We start from the raw sequence: 9629 nt of genomic DNA, 5'->3' as shown, positions 1-9629 counted from the left end.
TGTTTTCGGAATTCCTAATTCTCTGCCTGCAGCCGCAGTCGATTTTGACGGGTTGCGAATGAAACTTGCACGCACACGTTCGACATTGAATTCTGAAGTTGACGGACGACCAGTTGATGTTCGCTTGCACAAGCAACCGGTTTCACTGAATTGTTTATACCACGCACGAATTGAATTGTCACTTGGTGGTTCCTTAAGAAATTTCAACCGAAACGCACGTTGCACAGAAATTACTGACTTTGACAAGTGAAATTCTAACACACAAAACGACTTCTCGCTTTCCGTGGCAGCCATTTTCTCTACTGTCGACGCCTAGCGAGCAAATGGTTTGTTTACTAAGTGCCTAGTATATGTGGAAAAAACTATTTGAAGTACTCTTTCGTACAGTACTTGTTTTATTCTTATGACTGAAATAGTTTTTTGTTAATGAATTTTCGAAACTCCAAAGAACATTATGAAACGCTCTGTATTATTTTTGAATTATTTACACAGAACTGAAGGAATTAATGAATTATCCTGATTGTGTCTGTCTGCTTATAATGGAAGAAAGCTTAAACTCGCTTATTCTTTAACTGAACTCCTATAATTTAAAATAAGTAATATTATTTAAAAGCGAACACATCCATAATTTTCATGGAGTTGTACTATATATATTTTCATGGTTGTTATATATAGTTATTATACATATATATAATATACAACAGTTGTTATACATATATATTCATGGAGTTGTAATATATATATATTCACTTTATTGTGGACACGATAACTGCCGTAATTTTCCGCCAATACTTTTCAAATTGTGCATAAGATATAAAAAAAAAAATATCGGTCGAATTTGTTAATGGACAAAATCGGACCTTGGTGGTGGAAATTGGGGAGGGGGGCCTTTTCAAAAAAACAAAATATCGCTATAACTTTCTTATTAAGTCGAATATCGAATTCATTTAAAATTCCTACTATTCTTTGGATAAGGGCCTAAAACTGTGTAAGTAAAGTTTTATGATATCACCAACCATTGGACCGTAGGGTGGAAAAAATGGCGTTTCGAAGACAAAAAAAACATACTTCCCTTAATATGAACAGTATCGAATCGTTTTAAAGTGGTCGTTAGTCCTCTAAACATTATCTAAAAGTTTTGTTTGAAAAAAATGTTTATATGACCAACCAACCCTTACGGCAAGGGATGACCAAAATGTTGCTGGAATTGTAAGAAGATAGGGCTTGTATGCTAAACATGTGAAACTTTTTTCACATGCCACCACTGGTATGAGGTGGTATTGAGTAAATATTAAGTTTTTCTTAATTTTACGATGGAAATCTTTTTTATCTCCTACTTAGCACCAATGAAATCTATTTCCGCCACCCAGTGTGCAGTAAGGGATTTCTTTTTGGCCTAGATAAATTAGGTGGACCTTTAACGTAAAGATTTTCAAAAAAACTCGATACCCATTTTTGTCATGGTCATAATTTTCCCTTTAATATATTCATATTAAAGGGTTAATTCATATTCATGCTAAAGAATTATTAATTTAATTCATATTAATTATTCATATTCATATTTTAAACTTGGCGTTTATAGACCTAGAAAAGGCATTCGATAACGTAGACTGGAATAAAATGTTCAGCATTTAAAAAAAAATTAAGGTTCAAATACAGAGATAGAAGAACAATTGCTAACATGTACAGGAACCATACAGCAACAGTAATAATTGAAGAACATAAGAAAGAAGCCGTAATAAGAAAGGGAGTCCGACAAGGATGTTCCCTATCTCCGTTACTTTTTAATCTTTACATGGAACTAGCACTTAATGATGTTAAAGAACAATTTAGATTGGGAGTAACAGTACAAGGTGAAAAGATAAAGATGCTACGATTTGCTGATGATATAGTAATTCTAGTCGACAGAAAAGGATTTAGAAGAAACAATGAACGGCATAGATGAAGTCCTACGCAAGAACTATCGCATGAAAATAAACAAGAACAAAACAAAAGTAATGAAATGTAGTAGAAATAACAAAGATGGACTACTGAATGTGAAAAAAAGGAGAAAAGATTATGGAGGTAGAAGAATTTTGTTATTTGGGAAGTAGAATTACTAAAGATGGACGAAGCAGGTGCGATATAAAATGCCGAATAGCACAAGCGAAACGAGCCTTCAGTAAGAAATATAATTTGTTTACATCAAAAATTAATTTAAATGTCAGGAAAAGATTTTTGAAAGTGTATGTTTGGAGTGTCGCTTTATATGGAAGTGAAACTTGGACAATCGGAGTATCTGAGAAGAAAAGATTAGAAGCTTTTGAAATGCGGTGCTATAAGAGAATGTTAAAAATCAGATGGGTGGATAAGTGACAAATGAATAGGTATTGCGGCAAATAGATGAAGAAAGAAGCATTTGGAAAAATATAGTTAAAAGAAGAGACAGACTTATAGGCCACATACTAAGGCATCCTGGAATAGTCGTTTAATATTGGAAGGACAGGTAGAAGGAAAAAATTGTGTAGGCAGGCCACGTTTGGAATATGTAAAACAAATTGTTAGGGATGTAGGATGTAGATATACTGAAATGAAACGACTAGCACTAGCTAGGGAATCTTGGAGAGCTCATGAAACCAGTCAAATGACTGAAGAAAAAAAAAAAAATTCATATTTAATATATTCTAGCTATATTCGCTGGGTACGTAATGTCAACCCTGACCTAAATCGAACTTTGAATATTCCGATTATTGCATACAGATGCTACTACACCTTGACAAAATCGTTTTATATTAATTGTATTACTTTTTAAATTATTAAAAGAACAGCACATTATAAGTTTTCACTACAGAATTTGTTTACGCTGTAATACATAACTGTTTTCTCACAGTGAGAAAACAAATAATTATTAATCATACAGAATCAACTGAGTAAACATTACCAATAAAAATTTTAAAATAGAAAAGATAGGATCTTTACATAAATTTCATTTGTTCAACGAATTGATGTTGTTATTTCTTGAACAAATTAAGTGAAAAAGTTGTTTGTTTTTAATTCCCATTCTTACTTCTTAAAATTACTATTAATACATTAGACAGTTAAATTACTATATATATATATATATATATATATATATACATTAGTCTTGAATTTTTAATGCTTATTATTTCTTTTTATAAAATTACTATAATTTTATTGGAAACTGATTTATTGATATCTAATGCAGCGATTCATTTTCATGAGTAACTTATTGTATATCGTTTTTTTTTTATTTTTCATTTTAATTGATGTCTCAATTAACTAAGAAGCTTATAAAGGATCTTTTACGTAAGATGTAAAGATGGGAATTTGTAGCGTATAAAAAATTCCATGCCTGACCAAGATTCGAACGCGGTATCTCCAGATAAAACATTGAAACGCTACCAGTCCGCTACGGAGATTGGCTAAAGAATTAATTAATCATACTTTAATTTTTAAATACCTTTAATTTACAGCATAACGAATTGTTATTTATTAATTATTATATAAATTTCTTATTCAACTTATCAACACTGACATAATATGTTTCTATTTTTAATTACATAATACCTTTAAAATTTAAATATTAAATTTTTTTAATTGAAAAAGATTACTGATAACTAAAAAATTCTATCGAAAACGATCTAATATAGCAAGAATAAAGAGAAAAAAATTATTTATTAGCTGGTAAATAGAGCATATTTTTAGAATTTTTTTTGCCTGTTTACTTTTCATAAGTTTGTTTTTAATGTAATAAAATTGAGTTACCCTGGAGCTGTGTTAAGGCTTAATTGTGTGAGCGGCTTCTGGGGGGGGGGGGGATAAGAAATGATGCATTAAAATAAATAGAGAAATATAAGTAACAGCACAATAATTAAGGAGTTAAAAACAACCTATGATTTTTATATATATTTTTTTAAAGCAATTTATTAAGTTCAAACTAACCGCTAATTATGTAACGGAAAAGTACAAATCGTTTTTATCAAAAGTAAATATTGAAAATCAGTCATTATGGTACTTATTCTTTAATGTTCTAATTACCGTGTTTAAAATATTAATAAATTAAAACTACAGAAGTATAAAATAAAATTTTGAAACTCAGGCCTCGCGTTATCCAATAAAGTACTGAATTACAAGGTTGTCCTTCGACCAATCTGGACGTACGGTACGAAGTTGTGGGAACAGCAAGTAATAACAATAAAGAAATCATACAACGCTTCCAAAATAAAGTAACGAGGAAAATTACAGACACCGTGGTTCACGCGGAATTATGAAATTCACGAATATCTAGAACTTCCGACGGTTCGTGAGGTTACGCGACAGCGCCGTGTTAAATACCAGTAAGACTTGAAAATCACATCAACCACTTTGCTATCAATCTGCTTGATAACAGCCGGGACGTCCGAAGGTTGAAACATCTTCATGTGTTCGACTTAAGGATTATTGCATGATGACAGTTTTATATTTGATAACGAAAAATCTAGTGGTATTGTTTTTTATTTTTATTTTTTATTTATTAATATTTGTTTTTTGTAGACTATGAAGTATTAGCGGAAATATTTTTAAACATTTAAGATTGCTTAAAACTATTATTATGAATTGCTTATTTTGGGAGCTCCTTAAGAACCCCTTATCACATGCTTCTTGTCAAGCGACTTCCTTACGGCTTCATTTAGGGAGCCGGTTGTAAATATACTGTTTGTTGAACAAAAAAAAAGAAAAATTTAATATTTAAAAAATCAAACGTTGTGTGGAATGTATCCAATTAAAAAAATATACGCCGGTCTCTGTGAAGTGAGTGGTAGCCTCTCGGCCTTTCATCAGGAGGTACCGTGTTCGAATCCCGGTCAGGCATGGCAATTTCACACACGCTACAAGTCATTCAACTCATCCTATGAAGTAAGAAATAACGATGGTCCCGAAGGTTAATAAAAATAAAAAGAATAAAAATATAAGCAGTAAATGAATGGTAAATTTATAAAAGTTGTTAAAGAAACTAAATAAATAACTATTTATAACATTTATTACTCGTAAGAATTGAAATTTATCTATTTTAAAATTTTATATTTTCTGTTTTAAAAGTTATATTGAAAATGTTTATTCAGTTGTTTCTTTTTATATTTTACGTAAGGAAATTACTGAGAGAAATAACTATTGGGTATGTAATTCCCTGTTTGAATAAAAGAGATGTCTGAAAGTGACATTCTCTTGGAAAACTAATCCTAGATTAGATAACATGCTAAATAAAATTTTCTTTTTCCATTTCTAACGTCATTCTTTTTATATACTTATTCACTGCCATATTTCATAATATTTTTTCAATATTCTAATAAATATGTAGTAACTATCATTTTAGTTCCACCTCCAGGTCTTTTAAAACCTTACGGAAAATGGGAAGATATCAATTTGAAATGTGATTTACTTAATGAATTTTTCAATAATTTGAAATAATAATTTAAAATATATCGCAGCAAATTTTTGTTTGGTCAAATAAAATTAAGAGGAAAATTTTCAGATTGTTTCATTTGACCTTATACGGGTATAAATTCCTAAGCGCACATTTTCGTACTTTCCTGTTATGCGGTCCCATTCCATTATTAGTATAATTTTTTAGTCTACTTTATAATAAGTTTATTATCTTAACCGTTTATACTTTTGTTTATTTCTATTTATCTATAACACAATTAAATTTAGTTCAAAGTTAAAATTTTGTCCATATTTATTGGTATTATGATATGTGTTTGTTAATGTTATTTTACTTATTCATTGAAATAATTTTTATATCAGTCTACTTACGTATTTAAATATGTTTATCCATGTTCAATAGTTGTCTTTTTATGTGGAATTTGACTTATTCGACCTACCAATGTCTGAAGAAGCGGCGTTTAACCATTTTCAGTTAACATCGGCTAACAGGAACTGTCGTTATGAACACGAAATTAAATTATATTTCGATGACGGTATCAAATGAAGGTACTGCAGAAGCAGTTGTCGTCAAACGTTAAGAATACGATCCAGAAACTGAGTGGAAAGTAGTCGTCTCCCGTTATTCACAGTAGTAAGGTTTTAATTACTGTTGGTGATTCAACCTCTGTTGAATTTTATCAACGTAATCTATCAATGAATAAACATATTATATTGTTCGGCCAATATTTATCAGTGAGATTTACATATTCGGTTTATCTCAATTGCCGGATTTGGTTTACAGGCATTTCTCCCGCCACTGTTCCATTCGGTCGCCTTAAAGCATAAGACTGAATATCCGTGCCATGAACGGCTACTTTGCCTCAAACAGTTTAAGCGACCAATATCCTATTTAGCTCCTAGAGCTAACCTAATAGCGTGAACGGTATAAGCTTGGTGAATACAACATTAGCTTTTGTGTTCAGCCGTTCACTTGTCATAGAATATACCAAATTGGGTAGGCGCATCCCGTCTATACTATATGACTATCGTAAATATAAAATTTTACTGGTCACTTTAAATCTAATCACAGCAATTCACTGCCACGCCTAGGTTACTGATTGGCAGCAAGTACCTGTCCACCATTTATATCACTTGGAGCTGTTGTTTGACAGCCGACCACTCCTAGAAGGTAGCCTCCTATAGCAGCTCGGTAGGAGTCTTTTTCCTTAATAAGCTACTGATACCGATTGAACAACGAAACCGCATCAAGGAACTCCCACACGGTATGACAATACGCCTCACGCTACACTGACTCGCCGTTTATGAACGGCCAATTTTCCACTTGACCTCTAAGTTCCCGGGTGGCCCGATTTCTGGCCACCATAAGAGCGGGTCAGTAGAACGTCGTTTGTGCATTCGACTCGATCTCCCCGCAGACGTACAGCTCATCAGTTGCCAGGCGGAACCTGAACGGATATTGTCACAAATTAACATGGTTGGTGAGCACCTAGGCTCCCGTTACCCTTAAAAATGAACTTGAGACGTACCATCCCCCCAGAGCCTGTATAAATTTACACAAGGATCGTCCCTTAGTCATGGTCCTCCGTTCCTGCTGCCATGATTCCATCGCGAGGCTCTGAAGCCTTTTCCGTAGGCGGGAGATGGGTGACCGAAATTTAGATCCGGTGCATTGTGATCACCGTTCCGTTTTGGTGCTGGCCCGGCTCAAAACTGCATCCCAAATATCTTGGCCTCCCGAAGCTTTTCGCAATCTCCACATGGCTGCCCCAACTTTCACCACTAAATCGATTGGGAGAACCTTTCCCAGTAGTAGTAGCCTGGTAGGAGATTGTTTTAAAAACAACAGTGCATACAAGTAAAGCTCTGCGCTGGACACTTTTAAATTTAGAATAGATGCTCTATTCCTCTCCAACCTATGTGCCCAAAGGCGCCACGTAAGTGGTCATACTCTCGAAGACACCACGGTACACCATGTACAATTGACGGCTCGACAGTCTTTCCGAGCAATCCTTCTAAGTTTGTGAATAACAAAAACGGCGTCCGACGCTACTTGTATGACATGGTTGCTAAACAGCAACTTCTCATCAAACAAAACACCTACGTACTTATCAACTCTTACACTGCCGATTACTCAGCCTTTATATTTAATATGGGGGTTTTGACTGGACGATAATGTGTCTGCGTCTTTTAGAAGCATATACTTCGTCTTGGACACAGAAATCTTAAAATTTTTATTATCCATCCAGCCCTCTGCACCTGACAAGTCTGCTCGCGCTCTTTCTTATAGTTGCGGTCGTGAATTGTCACGAACTAAAAGGAGGCAGTCATCAGCGAAAGCCTGGGCCATGAACCCTTCTGGAAATGTCAATCCCATAAATCCGTCAAAGACCAGATTCCACAGCAGAGGAACGAGAACGGACGCTGCGGGATTCCCCTGGTCACGGACTTTTCCACAGCAATTACCGGATAACAAAGTTAGTAATGCTGGTTGAGTCGTGGAAAAAAACGAACTTTTATTTGAGGCCGTAAATTTAAACAATAATTTTTTCCGCAGTAAAATTATTGTCATGCAGGTGACGGATTGTTCAGAAAGAAAGAACCCTGTTACGTTGTTTTCCACAATAGGATTAAATCAGTTTCTATGGTAGTTAATGATTGTCGGAGTGGTTTACATTTTGAGCATTTTTATACGGCTGGTTACGAATATTTGCAAAACAATAACTGGTATCACAGATCCACTTACTTGTGTTCACAATATTATAAAGAGAAAATGTAGGGATTCGTTAAGTGGAAAAATTAGAAGTACTGAGACACTATTTGGCATCATACCGATATTGAATTTAATTTTTCAAAGGTTTCTTCTACAAGCCGTTATTTTTTAACAAAAAATAAATTCTTCAGTAATTTAGAAATTCTCCGGTAGATTTCACTATTCTCACATCCAAAGCGATGTCATAAATTAAGTTCAATTGTATGTATTGATATGCAGATGGTTTAGTTGTAGTAATTTTTTTTTTGGAGATGTTGGTCATCGACTGCTTTGGTCATTTTACCCTACGAGAATGGACATTTATAACGTCTAAAAAATGCCATGTCTGGTCGGGATTCGAACCCAGGTAGACCTGGGTTCGAATCGTAAGGCTGAGATGCTGCTACTACTCCGCCACGGAGATCAGCGGAATAGTGCTTGATGTGAACGGTAAGTTATGAAGGCATACAGTTGAGTGAGAAAAATGAACTTTACTATTTAATAACTGGTTTGATCTAGTTTATTAAACTCAGTTAGTTTAAAATACAATACATAAAAATAAAAAATTACTTAAAAAATTAAAATGACTTTGAAGGCTTTGAAGAAATCACCATCAGCACTCCAACATAGTTAATGGTGAATTAATTCAGTTAAACGAACACAAGTTTCTCATTAAACGTATATTTATAGAAGATACATTTACACTAACGTAGTCTAAATTGTACAACCCACCGGGTTGGTCTAGTGGTGAACGCATCTTCCCAAATCAGCTGATTCGGAAATCGAGAGTTCCAGCGTTCAAGTCCTAGTAATGTCAGTTATTTTTACACTGATTTAAATACTAGCTCGTGGATACCGGTGTTCTTTTTGATGGTTGGGTTTCAATTAACGACAGATCTCAGGAATGGCTGAACTGAGATTGTACAAGACTACAGTCACTTACTTCATTTACACTCATACATATATCATCTTCATTCATCCTCTGAAGTAATATCTGAACGGTAATTACCGGAGGCTAAACAGGAAAAAGAAAAGAAGTCTGAATTGTATAGGATTGGGGTAAGTAGTCTGGTGTGCCTAGTTCGATAATTAATTTAATAAGGAGATATCCTATCTTATCCTTAAAACGTACGTTTACATAGAAAAATTCGATGTTATATGAAATGCGTGTCCGAATATAATGTTATATTTTATAAATTGTAGGGTTATTACATGCTAGCTTAAATAGTTTTTTAATTTTTTTATTGAAAACTTTGTATTTTAGATATGAAAAATGGCTTTCAATAGCAATAAATTGTATAATCGTACACACAAATTGGTTTTAGGAAGAATTTATAAACCAGGACCTTTATACAAATAGAAAGTATTGAGGAAATAAAAAGTCAACGAATAAGGTCACTTACATTTAGCGCATAAAGTTTTACATGTTGCGGTAACATGTCGATTCCTAGTTACT

The sequence above is a fragment of the Lycorma delicatula genome, chromosome 6 (genome assembly GCF_047948215.1).
Source record: "Lycorma delicatula isolate Av1 chromosome 6, ASM4794821v1, whole genome shotgun sequence".
Taxonomy (NCBI): domain Eukaryota; kingdom Metazoa; phylum Arthropoda; class Insecta; order Hemiptera; family Fulgoridae; genus Lycorma; species Lycorma delicatula.
This window is presented reverse-complemented; position numbering follows the sequence as displayed.